Below are 17,576 nucleotides of genomic sequence, written 5' to 3' on the forward strand. Positions count from 1 at the left end.
AAAGAGATGGTACCCTAGGGATCCACATCAGCCAAGGGGAAGGCTTCTGCACCACAGAACAAGCACAGACAGCCCCAGATAACAGGTCTCACACTTTCAGACAGCCACCTGCCTCTATGATTCTTTAAAGAAACCCCTTTGTAGGTGAGTAGGTGCACAGTATCCCATAGCAATCAGTGTGACAGCCTTGAGCACTGCACTGGATCCAGTAGAAACAGCCAGCAGATACAGTACAGCTTCCTTCAATCATGCAGGCTCATGCTTGCTTTCTTGAAGGGCTAATGAACAAGAACTGGCTGGTGATAAATATATAGCAACCAGGGAAGTAGCTCTTGTGCCACAGCACCTGTAGCAGGATTCAAAGCTGAAGACTGGTGGAAATTTTCTAAAGGTCCCAAATCCTGATGAAGTCCAAATGGGGAAAACTCAAAAAGAAATTTCTTCACTTTGGCCTGGATTATTATAATTAGCTCTAAAGTCAAATTTGACCTTACATATGTTTTTCTTCATTATGGGTTGATAAATGTACTAGTATTTGACATTGTGTCCATAACCCATTTGATTGTATTTCTTCTAATGTTTTATCTGTATTTAAAGTATTAACTGTATTTAAAATATTAACTGGAATCACTCTATGTTCATTTTCTTGGAGTAGTTTATTTACACTTGTTCTTCTTAGTTTCTCTTTTCCCTCCTAAATTACTTGCAGCTGTCTCAAATCCATTCTCTATCCATCATTTTATCTTTTTACCTTGGTGTGTATTATTCTTCCCTATCTTTCTTTTATTTGCCCATTTTTTCTCCTCCACCTTTCAACCCCTATGAAATGTATATAGTAATTGTACTGTCTTTAATAGCTTATTTATCAATCTACTCCAGAGCATTACAATAATTGTATACCTGAATTAGAGGAAGTATGGAGACTATTTTCAGCAAGTTTTTGTTTTCCCTAAGGTTGATCAGCACATGACTTTGACCTTAAGTATTTAGTAAATAGGGTTTAGTGCCTTCTCTCAAAGTGGTGCTGGTACTAGGAAGAGCAGAGGAAACCTGTTGAATAAAGTACCAATACCTGGATATTCACCAAGTCCAGGGCACATAAGACAAAGAAGCTCATGACATGTGAATGGAAGTCATATGTGGATTTTTCCAGGCATGCCTCCACCCCCAAAACACATTTTAAAAATTAATGAATTATATATAATATTGGGGTTCATTTTAATGCACATACATGGAATATTTGCTTCATTTCTGTCCTCAGTACCTCTCTTTTTCCTTCCTGTCTCCTTCCCCCATTCCTCTCCTCACTACTGTATTGGTTTTCTGTTTATTTATTCATACTTTTTTAAAAAATAGTACTTTACAGATGTACATTAAGAAGGAATTCACTGTGGTATATTCATTTATGTACACAGCATAATTTTGTTAATTTCATTCCCTCCTCTTTTTTTTTTTATTTTGGTCTAGCTTCTGCATATGAGAGAAAACATTTGACCCTTAATTTTCTGAGTCTGGTTTATTTCACTTAGCATGTTCTCCAGTTCATTCATTTACCAGCAAATACCATAATTTCATTCTTCTTTATGGCTGTGTGAAACTCAATATGTAAATCAATTGCTTTCCTATGTGCTAATAATGACTCTGCTGAGAAAAAAAAACACCAGAAAATTTTTCCATCTATAATAATCTCAAGGAAAAACCATTTGGGAATAAGTCCAGGGAGGTAAGAGATCTCCACAATGAAAATTTTAGAATACCAAAGAAATAAATTGAAGATCTTAGAAGCTGGAAAGAACTCCCATGTTCTTGGAGAGACAGAATTAATATTGTCAAAATGGCCATACTAATAAAAGTGCTATACAGATTCTGTGCAATGCAATCCTCAATATCAATAACATTTTTCACAGAACTAAAAAAATACTTCTAAAATTCATTTGGAAGAATAGGAGACCCATAAAAACTAAAGTAATCTGGAGAAAAAGGTTGATGTTGGGGGCATCACAATACTGGACTTCAAATTATACTGCAGAGCTATAGTAACAAAACCACCATGGCATCAGCACTAATGCATATATGAAGACCAACGGAATAGAAGACACAGAGACAAACTCACATAGATAAGTTCCTGATATTCGACAAAGGTGCCCCTGATAATTCTGTAACAAATGGTGCAGGGAAAGTTGATATACATATACAGAAGAATGGAACTAGATCCCTGTCTTTCACCCTGTACAAAAGTAAACTCACAAAAATTGGTGAATGACCTAGGAATTAGACCAAAAACTCTGCAATGGCTAGAAGAAAACATAGGCTTAACATTCCAACATATTGATACAGGCACTGACTTCATTTACAAGAATTCTAAAGTGCAAGAAATAAAACCAAAAATCATTAAGTGGATAGAATTAAATTAAAAACTTATTCACAGGGACTGGGGATGTGGCTCAGCAGTAGAGCGCTTGCCTAGTACATGAAAGGCCCTGGGTATGATCCTCAGCACCATATAAAAATAAAAAAATACAATAAAGTTATTGTGTCAAACTACAAATAAAAATAAATATTACACAAACAAACAAAAACTTATTCACAGCAAAGGAAGGAAGAATGTGAAGAAAGATCCCACAGAATGGGAGAAGATCTTTGCCAGCTGCTCCTCTAACAGGGAATTAATATCCAGAATATATTACAAACTCAAAAATCTTAATAGCAAACACTAAATAATCCAATTAATAAATGGGCAAAAGAGCTATATAAGTACTTTTCAAAAGAAGAAATACAAATGACCAAAAAATATATTGAAAAAATGTTAAACATCCCTAGCCACCAGGGAAATGTGAATCAAAACTACATTGACATTTCCTCTCACTTGACTCAGAATGACAATTATCAAGAATAAAAATAGTAATAAGTGCTGGTAAGGATTTGTGGAAAAGGGTATACTCATACATTGTTGGTGGGATTGAAAATTAGTATAATCACTCTGTAAAGCAGTATGGAGATTCTTCAAAAAACTAGGAATGGAACTACCAAATGACCTAGCTATCCACTCCTTAGTTTTATCCAAAATAACTAAAATCAGTATTCTACAGTGATACAGACCTATCAATATTCATAGAAGTTCAGTCTATAATGGTGAAGTTATGGAACGAGCACAGGTGCCTGACTACAGATGAATGGATAAAAAAAGTGGTTGGTGTATGTATATACATATGTGTATATGTATATATGTATATGCATATATATGACAATAAATGTAGGTGATTAATAGTAAATTGAATATTTATAAATTGTGATTAAAATACTGTTCTCTATCTACATATTACACAGTTCCGACTTGTGAAAATGAGAGGTACAAAAATTTTGAAAAGATTTTTATTAAACTTACAAGTTAAATGATGCCCCTCTCTCAGGTTTTTGCTGTTTATCAGTTAAAGTGCTGGAAAGAACAAATTTATATTGTAAAAACAAAACCAAAAACTACCCCCACACAAAATTACACTGAGATTTCATCTTACTCTAGTCAGAATGATGATAATCAAGAATATAAATAATAATAAATGCTGGTGAGGAATTGGGGAAAATAGAACTCATATGCACTGTTGGTGGGACTGTAAATAAGTATAACAATGGTGGAAATCAGTATGGAGTTTCCTGAAAAGAATCATTTAATGACCCATGCATACCACCCCTCAGTATTTATCCAAAAGAATTAAGATGAACATATTATAGAGATGCATTCATACCCTTGTTTATAGTAGCAAAATTAATATGTATGTGGAACCATACATATGTACTGAATTTACATGTGTATTGTGAATGATACACAATTTATGTATGTGAAACAAGCCTGAGAGTCTGTCAACAGATGGATGGATAAAGAAAATGTGATATATTGTATATAATGAAGTTTTATTTAACTGTAAATAAGAACAAAATTATGCCACTTTTAGGAAAGTGGATGGAACTCAAGAACATCAGGTTAAGTGAATCAAGACAGACTCTTAATGTCCAGGGTGGTTTTGTCTTATATATGAAATCTATAGATAAAAAGGGGAAAAGGGGGGGAAAGGGATCTCATGAAAATAGAAGAGAAACAAGTGTGGGAGAGGAATTTGCTCAAGGGGAGGGAGGAGGAGAGGACTAGAGAGGTATGAGGAATTGAAACTGACCAAATCATAAAATGTACATGGATGAGCATGCCACTGTGAAACCAACTACTATGTATAATTATGCACCAATGAAATAGTAATTTAAGAATTTATCATAGTAAGAGTGGAACTGAAAACTGTATGAGTTTTTAAAAAAGAGAAATGAAAGAAATGAGGAGTACATATGAACTTTTCATTAGTAAAAGATGAAGAACCTTTACTGATATTCATTTTCTCCTCCTCTTCTTCCACCATTAGTATTAGCAAGTCCTTAGAGTGTGTAAAAAGTTGTAATAATCTGGCTAATTATGAGCTCTGTGCATTGAGCCTCCAAGACATATAATAGTCAATAATCAGCCAGTGCCTGCAGGTCTTCAGTTTGATGGCTCCAGTGCAGTGGACTCCACAGCTGTGTCTCCTCCTTCCAAGGTTGTTTGCATCAGAAAGCTGCTGTCTGAGGTTGTGTTGATATTAATCCTGAAGGTGAAGCAGGAGGTCATTGCACACCTGGCAGGGTGTGCATCTGCTCTGCTGGGTCATGACCTCCCAGATGCACAGCATGAGTCAGTAAGTGCTTCGGGAGATGAAGAATGGAAGAGGGAATGTCCAAAGCATTGCTTCCTCTTTGTCAGGAGAAGCATGCAGTTTGGGTAGCCAGGTGGGAGAATAATAGAATACAAAATTGCAGTTATAAGGACTGTGAGTTTATATAATTGGTTGTAATGAGAACAGCAGAAATCTCATTCAGTTTTGCTTTCCTTCACACTGATTCTAATTCCCCTAGATTCTCTCCAGGAGGGGAGAAAATCCATCCTTTTAAACTGTGTTCTAAGGAATACAGAAGGTTTATGAAGGTGTTGAGGGGGGTGAGGATGAGTGTTAGGATAGTATCCCTACATCATGAGCCGTTACTGAGAGATTCCCAAGTTCAGCAAGGTGCTTAGCTATGTGTTCTACATAGATTCTTTCATCTGCCAAGTCTTCTACAAAGTTTAAATTCCACATTATTATATTTATAGAATAGAAAGGAGCACAGCTGTTTATGTAACTTGTGTTAGGTGTTCCCGTTGAACACACTGAACCTATGTTTGATTGAGCTGTCTGGTTACTGACTCAGGACATTGGGCAGGAGAAGCTGGACAGGTTGTCTCCTAAATAAACCAGTTATTTCCCTTCCCTGTCACCCCAGATGAGACTTCTTTCTCACTAGGCACTACTGACTGGGGGGTGTATGGTATATTATAGTATAGATTAGTATGTGGCACCTGGTGCCACAATTTAGGATGAGTGTCTGAGACCATAGGGAAAGTCTACAGAAAGAGAAGACACACAACCATTCAGCACTGATCTCTTTCTGGTATTCAGCCACCATCATCCTCCTGCATTAATGTAACCAGCCTACTCAGTCTCAAAAGGAGGTATAAGCCAGAGTTAGTGGCACACACCTATAATCCCAGAGTCTTGGGAAGTTGAGGCAAGAAGATCGCAAGTTGAAAACCAGCCTCAACCTTAGCAAGACCCTGTTTCAAAATAAAAAATGAAAAAGTCTGGAGATGTGGCTTGGTGGTAGAGTGCCCCTGGGTTCAATCTCCAGTTGCAGGGGTGGGGTGGAGGGAACGAGGCATGAAATCAGGTTGGGATTTCATTATTACTACTCAGGAAACTTATAAGTTAACAATATACCTGAGATGTGCTTGCAGTTAAGACCTCTGGACCTTTGCTTAAAATATTCAGGTGGTTTGGAAATAATAAAAAAAGATTAGCAGATCTTACTGAGAGCTTGGCAATTTAATTTACTGTTGTCAGTTCCATTTATTATTTTTTTAAGAATAGGGCAGGTTGTGAGTATCTCTGAGATTCAGCATTGTCATCTGAATTGATTTCAACTTGAACCAGTTGTTGAGTATGGATTAAACAAATTACGGGTACTATGTGATTAATATGTGACCATATATAAAATAAGGCAAGTACAATTAATACTTATTATTGGTTATGGTAAGTATTTTCTTTATATCATTCAACTAAAATATCTTGTGGTTAAAATACTGTCCTCTAACTAAATATTATATAACAGTTCCCACTTGGGTAAGTTGAGAGGTACAAGAATTTTGAAAGGATTGTCATTAATAATAAGCTTACAAGTTAAATGATGTCTCTCAGGTCTTTCTAGGTATCAGCTAAAGTGCCTGAAATGTGTGTACTACAGGGAGAGACTTAAAAGCACGTATTGATGTCAAGTAGGCCATTCAGGGGCAGTAGATGTTGCATTATATACTACTTAGATCGAGTCTTAGGGCTTCTTTGGAAAGTTTTTAAGAAAAATATATGGATTTTTAAATCAATATTGTCATGGAAACATTAACAATGACATCTACCTATCAAATGACTGTGACTGCCATTGAGGGAGAGCTGTGAAGGAGAATGAAATCATGCAGAGATAACAAGGACTCAGATTTCATCAGTGGTAATTCAAATCTCAGTATGGTTTTAGTTATGAAGCAAAAATTCCTCAGTGTTTATATTTTCAAATTGGTATTTTATTTATGATAATTATAGGTAATATTATTCCACCATTTTTAAGTGCCAGAAAATATTCTTAGGCAGTGATTCTCTATCCTGGTTTAACCCATTTTGTCTCATCATTCCCAGTTGTGAAACATGTAGAAAAGTGTTTATCAGATCAAGTTTTTAAAATTCTACATACAAATGAAATCACGAGGTATTTATCCTTCTTGCCTAATTTACTTCACATGATATACGGTTCTCCAGGGTAACCCATGTTTTGAATGACAACATTTCTTTTTGTTCATGCTTGAATAGTATCTCATTACATATGCATGCCCCATTTGCTTTATCCCCTCATCTGTTGATGGATATTCAAGCTTAGCAGTTGTTCATGCATTAAAACATGGAGGGAAAATATCTTTTAATAGTACTGATTTTATTTTTCAGGCATATACTTTGTCTTGGGATCACTGGATCATACAGTAGTTTTATTTTTAATTTTTTTGAAGAATTTTTTATTGTTTTCAGTAATGGTTGTATTAATTTATATCACCACCCCAATATCCCTACCCAAGCATACCCTTCCCTCAATATCCTCATCAAAATAATCTCTTATTTTTAATAACAACCATCACAACATAAGACCACTAAAGTACAAGAAATACTATCAAGAATCAATAAATGGGATGGATTCAAACTAAAAGCTTCTTTTCAGCAAAGGAAACAATGAATAACACAAACAGAGAGCCTACAGAGTGGGAGAAAATCTTTACCAGATGCACATCAGATAGAGCACTAATTTCCAGTATATATAAATAACTCAAAAAATTACTCTAAGATTTCATCTCACTCTTGTCAGATGGCAGTGATAAAGAATGTATCCCAGGCTGAATCCTACCCGTGTCCCTGCTATTCTCATTCTCAGGAACCCCTCATGCTCTCTGACTTACATGACTCCCAAAGAAAGTCCCAAAGACCACATTAGTCTCCATTCACATCAACACAGAGGTGAGCACCACTTAAATTATTATTGTGTAATTATTCAGTTAGTTACGGCCTCTTACAAATCCCCTCCTGGGCTTTCCATCCCATCCCTTTGGTTAGTGCTTCATGTATTGAGAGGTTGCTGTCTACTTGATAATCCCCTTTCCCTGTGCTCACTCTCTCCTCACCTAACTCACAGGAAGTCTTCATTTCTGACACAGTAGTTTGCCCTGAGGTCTACAGTGACCATGTGTATCCATCCCCCACCATGATGAAGGGCATTGCCGGTCTTCTGACTCTGGAATGAGCAGTGGCAAAGTCATGAGTGATGACTTCATGTCAGTCCAGCAGGACTCTCAGAGGCAAGCCTAAGGGAGTCCCTATGGCACTAACACAGCCCCCAGGGATAAACTCCTGTCTGTGAAATTAAACTCTGTGAAGGGAAGAGCATAGTCAGAGCAGCAGCTTAATGGGCCCTGGGAGACCATTTTGGAGACAGATAAGGAACTCTCTTTAAGTCTCCAGGAGAAGGAGCTTGTTGACTACAAGCAGTTGAGCAGACCTGAGAAAGGAGACAAACAATTGGAGAACCAAATTTGCCTCCAACAGCCATCTTTAGGAAGAAGGAAGTGGCAGAAAGCTTCCCTTTCTACCCTGTGGGAGCAGAACTGTGTAAAGACCAGGAAGCTGTTAGAACAGTTAATTGAATGAGGTGCTCTGAGGACTTTGTAAGGTCCTGAAAAGTTTAAGTCAGCTTCCAGAGTCCCAGGGCACAGCGTCTTTGAACCTAACAAGAGAGGCTGGGAATCCCCTGAATCAAAGGTCTCCCTGTGCCTTCTGGGAAAACCCTTGTGGAAGAGCCAGGACAGCAGGGGCTTCCATGGGGCCATCTGAAACAGCACTGCACCCAACAGGACTGGGATTAGGGGACCAGCAGAAGTCAACAGTGCAGGACAACTTTTACTGGACTCAAGCTCTAGGGACACAGAGAACAATGGATCTCAACTCATTGTCACCAGATGAGCAGGCTCAGAATCACCTGGGAGCTTATTAGAGTGTGTATTCTTGGCCACCACCCCAATCTATGCAATCAGAAACTCCAGGGTCAGGAAGCTCTTTGTGTGTAATGAGCCCTCCAGGTAAATCTTATTCCTCCACAGTGAAAGTTCAGAACAACTACTGTAGGATTTTTTAAATGGATGAGGAAAGAACCACACAAAGCTGTGTCCTCAGAGATGCTCTTGCTTTCAAACCTCACCTACACATCTAAAGAACTAATGATGTACTCATATTTGACTTCATAAAGTTATGTCTTCACTTGCTTGTTCAACTTATGCATTTATCTGAAAGCTTTTTGGCAACAGTTCTTTGCATGTTTATAAGCTCTAATTTCCTAATGCTTCATGTTCAGTCAAATGCTTTCTACTTAAATCAACATTTTACATATAATTTTAAAGGTGAATCTTTATTTTTTTATCTGAGAATGTGCATCCCTCTTCTAACACACACACACACACACACTCACACATGCACACACACATTTATTACTGGCTCTAAAGCTATGAAATTCATTTGGATTTTTTTTATTATTAGTTGTTCAAAACATTACATATTTCTTGACATATCATATATCATACATTTGATTCAAGTGGGTTATGAACTCCCATTTTTACCCCGCATACAGATTGCAGAATCACATTGGTTACACATCCACATTTTTACATATTGCCATACTAGTGACTGTTGTAGATCTGAGTTAGAATTATTCATGTGCTAAGTAGTGCAAACAGTTGTTCTGAAAAGGAAGAGGATTTAAATCCCTGGGACAATCATGACTAGCCTATGCTGTCTTGTTCTTAACCTACTGACTAAGGTGACTTTCCCTTTCTCATCATCTTGAATGAGCTTTATTTTTAACTATTATATCTCATTTTATTGTTGTTCTTTGAAACAACCAAGTTGTTTTGTTTCATGTAAATTAAATCTATGTCTTTTTTTTAAAGAATTTCAGCTTTAAGTAAAATGCTTTAATTCCATTGAGACTTTCTAGGGGTGGGTGCATTTAATATTTTCCAGTTCCCTCCCTGCTAGTTAGGGTCATGGTGAGTTTCCCTGCTCATTTCCACAGTGACCAGACGTGGCAGGCTCCTATGCTTTTCTCACTTTGACATCTCTTCATTTATTTGCTGTTTTTACTCTTTATCAGCTAGGATATTAGACACTATGATTAACTTGGCCTAGAAAATAGTAGATAGGGTTCCTTATGGGTGAAGTGTTTCAAGTTTAGTACAATAAGTTTTTATTTAGCATCATCTTTTTTAATATTTATTTTTTAGTTGTAGGTAGGCATAATATCTGTATTTTGTTTTTATGTGGTCCTGAGGATTGAACCCAGTGCCTCATGTGTGCAAGCACTCTACCACAGAGCCACAACCCCAGACCCTTAGCATCATCTTTTGTGATCAGGGACACTGACATTTTCTTCTGGGTTTGCAACTGGATGATAAAAAGACAAGTCTACTTGTAATTGCATTTTGGGGTATTTCAGCTATAGTTAAAGCACTTGACAAAGATTAGATTTTAGCTGGGCCTGGTGGCACAAACCTAAAATCTCAGTGACTCAGGAGGCTGAGGCAGGAAGATCACAAGTTTGAGGCCAGCCTCAGTAACTTAGAAGGTGGTAAGCAACTTAGTGAGACCTTGTTTCAAAATAAAAATAAAAAGGGCTAGGAATGAAGCTCACTGGTGAATCCTGAACTATATCAGTATACATAGACACATGAGTTCAACACCCAGTGCCATAACAAAATAAAACACAAGGGGCTGGGGTGGTGGCTCAGTGGTAGAGTGCTTGCCTAGCATGTGTGAGGCACTGGGTTTGATTCTCAGCACCATATTTAAATAAATAAAATAAAGGTCCATCCACAACTAAAATATTATTTAAAAAGATTAAATTTTAGAGATTTTAAAACTGCGTGCATGGTGATATTTTTCTTCATAATCTCCAAAATCCTTTTAAAAGTACATTCTAACTTTCAATTATTTATTTTTAATTAACATCAAAATTGCAAATATTTATCACATAAACATGATTTTTGAAATACACATATTTTATAAAATTATAAAATTGTATGTGGTGAGAACATAAATCTCTCTTTCCAATATTCAGGAGTGTAATACATTGCTGTTCACTGTGTTATAAAAATTCACCTGGGAAATATCTTCCTCCTTTCTGCCTGGAATCCTGTACCTGCCTGTGCTTTGAGCTGAGCACACTCTCTACCTCCTGCCTCTCACCATTTAACAACCACCCCACTCTGCTTCTGTGAGTTCCACTTTTCTGGATTCCACATGTAGGTGAGATCAGGTGGGATTTCCCCTTTGAGAACCTGATTATAAGAGGTCTCAAAGGGTAGACTCGGTTGAGTTCTATCTGACCAGTTATCTTTGACCTGGATCTGTGTATTCTTCTTTAGCTTCAGGTAGATTTCTGTTATTGTATCTTTGTACATGGTTTCTACCCCTTTGGTATTTACAAGACTCTTCCAATCCAATAACCTTAATATTTGCTCACTTAATACTGTCTAAGAATTCCTACAGTCTTTCTTCATCTCGTTTTCTTCTCCAACTGTATTTTCACATGGACTGTCTTCAAGATTACTAATTATTTCTTCTCTTTGATCTGTACTCCTATTGATGCTTTCTATTGCATTTTTATGTTTGCTAAGTATTTTTTTTTCTTGTCTTTTCCTTTCTTTCTTTCTTTTTGATACTGAGGATTGACCATGTGGCACATCCTCAGCCATTTTTTGTATTTGATTTAGAGACAGGGTCTTGCCAAGTTGCTTAGGGCCTTGCTAAGTTGCCAAATCTGGATTTGATTTGTGATCCTCCTGTCTCAGCCTCCCAAGCTGGTGGGATTACAGGCATGTACCACTGCACCTGGCACTAACTGCATTTTTCAGATCAAGGATTTCTGTTTGATTTTTTTAAAAACCTGTTTCAATCTCTTTGTTAAGTTTCTCTGTGATAGTATTCAATCATTTCTCCATACTTTCTTTAAGTTCATTGAGTTTCCTTTATTTAAATTCTCTGAGAGTTTTCCCACACTGATTGCTATATTGTTGATTTCTGGCACATTATTATTATTATTAGTAGTAGTACTACTACTACTACTACCAGGTGTGGAAACCAGAGTTGCTTAACCACTGATACACATCTCCAGCCTGTTTTATGTTTTATTTAGAGACAGGGTCTCACTAAGTTGCCTAGGGCCTTCCTAAGTTGCCTTCCTGAGGCTGACTTTGAACTTTGTGATCCTCCTGCCCCAACCTTCCAAGTCTCTGGAATTATAGGTGCACACCACCACACTGACTGGCACCTTATTTGGACTGTTTAGTGAAGTTACATTTTCCTGAAACTCTTGACACTGTGTTAGGTTTTACCAGCCCAGTACAAGTACTAAGGCAAAGCTTTGTGCTTACTACCCTCTTCTACCCCCAGAGGATGGGGGTCTTTACACCACATTATGCTTCCTAAAATTGAGGTTGTGTTGGTGAAGTCAGTGTCTTGGCCAACTAGGCTGATGCTAAACTGGGTCGCACTTCAGTCTCATGGCTACAGAGACCTGTACAACATTGGTAGGAGGGCAGGTATGCCCCAGACCCAATCCAAGGGTGAAAATGATTCTGCTGAGACTTGGGTCTGTCCCACTGGTTCACTTATGTCTGCCTGATACTGGGTCCAGTTCAGAGGCTCTGGGAGGTCTAGCCTGTGTACAGGGTCTTCCGTTTTTACTGGATGCCAGGTATCACCAGAGCTGACCTCCAAGACAAAGCCCTGTGCCAACTTCTGTGCCTGGCTCCCCAGTGTATGGACCCCTGCTCCCTTCTGTCACCTGAGCTGGGAGGAACAGTGTTGATGGAAGTCTCTTTGCCACCTGGTCCATGAATTTCAGCAGCTCACTCCATGGTTGTTGGCATGATGGTAAGTGAAGCAGGGCTCTTCTTAGCACTGGATGTCCCATGGCAAGCCTGGTACTGGATTTCAAGTCTAAGCCATTTACTCTCCCTCCCTCCCCCATGGGAGGCATGTCTGTATGCACTGGGCTGCTTGGGGTAGGGAGAGGGAGGACATAGGCAGCTAGTTCCCTCCTAACTTCTTCCATATGTCTTTTCACTTTTTTATACTAAAAGTAGGCACTAAGCACTCTCACTTGATTTTCCCAGCTCTTAGGAATGTAATATGCTGTGTGAATATCTATGCAACTGGTTGTGTCTATAGGGAGATGAAAGCTGGTTAATCTCACTCAACCAATGAACGTCTTGCTCTGCCTCCTATGCCTACTTCTGAGATTAAGTCAGATCATACTGGATGTGGAAAGGTGTAAGAATTCCCTAGAGTGAGGGCAATAGAATTCTACACTGACCTAGCATCTATCCATTCTGTGATTTTTTTGCCTATGATCCCAGCTGTCCTTAATACAGTTGATGCAATTGGTGCCAAACACAAAGCATCTCTGTGGTTAACCCAGAGATTCCCAAAGGGAAGATCACATGATTATCAGGTCACAATCATTAGTAGGTCTCTTCCTAGAGTGATGGGGGAGGAAGTGTTATCAATGAGACAAACCACTAAGATTCCCTTGGAAAGATGTGCTGTGTCTCTAATCAGACAGGCTGAAAAAAAAAAAAACATGTCTTCCCTGATCACTGCATAATGACCTGGTACAAATTACATAAAAATATCATGCTCCTTATTTTGCTGTAAAATAGCAATGACATAGGTGCTCATGATATGGGAAAGAATGTACATATGAAATGATGCAGACTACTTAGAAAATAGCTCAGGCCCAGGCATGAGGAAGGTCTTAGTTATGTTTTGTGATGTTATAGTTACTATCATTCTCATCATCTTCAGCATGACCTTCAGTATTATTTTGGAAGTTAAGGGAACAGTTTAGAGGGACTGAGTTTATATTATGTTAACATAAATGAGATGTCTTTGAGAGGAAGAATCCATGGAGGGGAATCAAAACTTTGAATGGGATTTATGATACTTCCTCCAAGATTATAGGTTTCACTGTCCTCATACCTGAAATTCTGCAAATCAGTAACATACCATCTTGCTACCCAAACTGCAATGTTTGCCCTGATGAAGAGTAAACAAAATTAACACCCATATATCAAATGCATTCCCATATATCAGTGATGAATCCACTGAAAGAGAAATCAGGAAAACCACCTCATTCACAGTAGCCTCAAAAAATAAAATATTTGGGAATCAATCTAACAAAAGAGGTGAAAGAGCTGTACAATGGAAACTTGAGAACACTAGAGAAAAAAATTGAGGAAGATGTTAGAAGATGGAAAGATCTCCCATGCTGTTGGATAGGCAGAATTAACTTTGTAAAAATGGTCATACTACCAGAAGAGTTACACAGATATAATGCAATTCCTATTAAAATCCCATTGATATTCTTCATAGAACTAGAAAAAGCAATCATGAAACTCATTTGAAAAAATACAAGACTCAGAATAGCCAAAATAATCCTTAGCAAGAAAGGTGAAGCAGGAGGCATTTAAGCAGAACTTAAATTTTACTACAGAGCCATAGTAACAAAAATGTCATAGTATTGACACCAAAACTGATATGTAGACCAATGGTACAGAATAGAAGACAGAGACAAACCCACATTAATACAGTTTTCTCATACTAGACAAAGGCACCAAAACATACATTGGAGAAAAGATGGCCTCTTTAACAAATGGTTCTGGAAAATCTGGAAATCCACATGTAGCAAAATGAAATTAAATCCATATCTCTCACCCTGCACAAAACTCAACTCAAAGTGGATCAAGACTTAGGCAATAGAACAAAGACCCTGTGCCTAATTGAAGAAAAAATAGGCTCAAATCTTCACCATGTGGGCTTAGGAACTGACTTTCTTAACAAGACTCCTAAAGTATAAGAAGTAAAACCAAGAATCAAGCCTGGTGCAGTGGCCCACGCCTGTAATCCATCCCAGTAGCTTAGGTGGCCAAGGCAGGATGATCTCTAGTTCAAAGCCAGCCTCAGTAAAAGTGAGGTGTTAAGCAATTAAGTGAGACCCTGTCTCTAAATAAAATACAAAATAAGGCTGGGGATGTGGCTCAGTGGCCGAGTGCCCCTGAGTTCAATCCCCGGTATCACAAAAAACAAAAACAAAAAAAAACAAACAAACAAAAAACCCAATCAACAAATGGGATGGAATCAAACTAAAAAGTTTCTTCACAGAAAATGAAACAATAACATGAACAGGGAGCCTATTGAATGGGAGAAAATCTTTACTACATGCACCTCAGATAGAGCAGTAATCTCTTAACACACACACACACACACACACACACACACACACACAAATGACCCAATTAAAAAATGGGCTAAGGAAGTGAACATACACTTTACAGAAGAAGAAATACAATCTATCAACAAATATATGAAAAAAAATGCTCAACATCTCTAGCAATTAGAGAAATGCATGTCAAAACTACACTAAGATTCCATCTCACTCCAGTCAGAATGACAATCATCAAGAATACAAGCAACAATAAGTATTGGTGAGGTTGTGGGTAAAAAGGCACTCATACATTGCTGGTGGAACTGCCAGTTGGTGCAACCACTCTGGAAGGCAGTATGGAGATTCTTTAAAAAACTTGAAATGGAACAACCATTTGACCCAGTTATCCCTCTCCTCAGTTTATACCCAAAGTACTTAAAATCAGCCTACTACAATGACACAGCCACATCAATGTTTATGGAGGCTCAAGTTATGATAGCTAAATCATGGAATCAACCTAGGTGATCTTCAACATATGAATGGATAAAGAATATTTGGTATATACACAATGTAATATTACTCAGCCTTAAAGAAGAATAAAATGATGGCATGTGCTGGTAAATGGATGGAGCTGGAGAATATCAAGCAAAATGAAATAAGCAAATCCCAAAGAACCAAAGGCCAAATGTTTTCTCCTATATGCAGATGCTAATTTCCAATAAGGGGAGACACTAGGGAAGAACAGAGGTACTTTGAATTAGACAGAGAGGAGGAATGAAGGGAGAGGAGGGAGTATATGGGTAGAAATGATAGTAGAATGAATCAGAAATTATTACCCTATGTGCCTATATGATTACACAACTGGTGTAACTCTACATCATATACAACTGGAAGAATGAGAACTTATACTCCATCCATGTATAATTTGTCAAAATTCATTATACTGTCATGTATAACTAATTAGAACAAATTTTTAAAGTTAAAAAAAATCATTAAGCAATTTTGATTGTCCTTCCTCCATTGAGCATCTCCCACCACACTTACCGAGTTACATTACATAACTGCTGAGTCATTATTAAGGAGTGTAGACCCAACACCACCTCCTTCCTAGTTGTCCAATGAAGGCACAGGCATCATGTTCAGGATTGATATGAACACAGTGTTAGATAAGAGTTTCTGAATATGGACAACCTTGGAATGAGGAGGTTCAGGTACGGAGCCCAGTACTCTTGGAACCACCAATGAACGGCTGGAGGCATAGGCAGACTATTGACTACCCCTCACCTGAAGACTCTGTGCACAGAGCTTATAACTCACCAAATTGTTCCAAGTTATCCCGTCCTCTCAGGACTGCCTAGTGGAGGAATAAGAAGAGAAAATAAAATGTCCACAAAAGGTTTTGGGCCCTTCCTCTTCTCATGAGGAAGTTCATGTGGACTGTGTGCTATTTTGATTTCTTTCATTTTTTTAAAAAAAGGTCCACATGTATTCCATTTCCATTGTTTACAATGTACAACCATTGTTTTAATAATTAATAATACTGTTCAGTTTTATTAATTGCATTCACATTATTGTACAACAACCACCATCATCCACTTCCAGACACTTTTTCTCCAATTCCTAAATTGAAAATTTTCACACATTTGAAAAACTTCCCAATACTCCTTCCCCCAATTCTGGCTACCACTCTTCTATAATAAAACGTAATGATGGATTAAGACCACTGAACTACAAGAGTAATAGTGATTTTAAACCTGTTGTATTCTGTCTTCCAAATGAATGCTGTGATCCTGAGATTAAATTGTATTCCTGGGCAGCCTCCTCAGGGCACTTTTAATGTCCCTGTTCCTCAGGCTGCAGATAAAGGGGTTCAGCATGGGGGTGACCACAGTGTACATCACGGAGGCCACTGTACCCTTCCTAGGAGAATGTGATGCAGCTGATCCAAGGTACCCTGCAAGGCCTGTCCTATAAAATAGACAAACAACTGCAGGTGAGACCCACAGGTGGAGAAGGCTTTGTACTTCCCCCCTGAGGATGGGATCCTCAGAATGGAGGAAACACTTTTGTAGTAAGAGAAAAGGATCCCTGAGATGGGACAAAATCTATAAATGGCAGCAAGAAAACACATGATTTTATTACTGATGAAAGTATCAAAACAGGCCAGATTGAGGAGCTGAGAAGGGTCACAGAAGAAATTAGGAATTTCCACATACTTGAAGTAGGGAAATTTTAAGGTGATCATACCGTGCAGGTGGCAGTCCAAAAGGCTAACCAGAAAAGACATTAATATTAAGAAGCCACAGAGGTGAGGGTGTATGATTACTGGGTTATGCAGCGGGACACAGAGGACCACAAATGGATCATAAGCCATCACAGTCAGAAGCATACCATCCATACCTCCAAAAATAATAAACAGGGACATCTGAGTCAGGCAGAGGACATCTGAGTCAGGCAGAGGAGATGTGAGTTTGGATGTTCACAATCATCTTTGGGACTGTGGTGGAGATGAAACTGATGTCAGCCAAGGACAGGTTGGAGAGGAAGAAGTACAAGTTGTAAGGTGGGGGTCAGAGCTGACGGCCAGGATGATGAGCAGGTTCCCAAGCACTGTGACCAGG

This window comes from Marmota monax, unplaced genomic scaffold (assembly GCF_021218885.2).
Source record: "Marmota monax isolate L192 unplaced genomic scaffold, Marmota_monax_Labrador192_F-V1.1 WCK01_AAM20220418_F8-fsc00612, whole genome shotgun sequence".
NCBI lineage: Eukaryota > Metazoa > Chordata > Mammalia > Rodentia > Sciuridae > Marmota > Marmota monax.